The sequence below is a fragment of the Hyposmocoma kahamanoa genome, unplaced genomic scaffold (genome assembly GCF_003589595.1).
Source record: "Hyposmocoma kahamanoa isolate Upper Pololo Valley unplaced genomic scaffold, ASM358959v1 279, whole genome shotgun sequence".
Classification (NCBI taxonomy): domain Eukaryota; kingdom Metazoa; phylum Arthropoda; class Insecta; order Lepidoptera; family Cosmopterigidae; genus Hyposmocoma; species Hyposmocoma kahamanoa.
This window is the reverse complement of record NW_020653776.1, coordinates 443,202-443,658: the sequence shown is the minus strand read 5'-3', so window position 1 is coordinate 443,658 and position 457 is coordinate 443,202.

Here is a 457-nt window from a genome sequence, read left to right as displayed (position 1 = left end):
TTTAGACGTTATGCAATACTAAAATAGAGGTTTGTTTTGTTAGTTGATAAAATTATGATGCAATAAAGTCAAGGCCATGGTAGCGGACTTATGCCTTGACATGCGTGAATTGCTGTGTCAGTGGCGGTGATGATACGAATTAGTTATTGTTATCTTAATTTTAAAATGAACATGCATGACATGTTTCGGGGTTACGAAAACAATTAACAAATACGTATAATAATATTATCCTCTTTAGTATTTAACTGACAGTAAAAATGTAATGTGCCTACTACTATCCCAAATTTTTTTTTTTACCAAGTGACGTGACGAACAAGTTGTGCGCCTGGTGTCTGGTGCCACTTAAAAAAGTTCGCTTTTTAGAATAAGCACTTTTTTCAATTTAAGCGTAAGCGTTGATCAACGTGCTTATGTTTCAAATCATCTATGTCTATGTTTCAAGACATCCCGACATTGT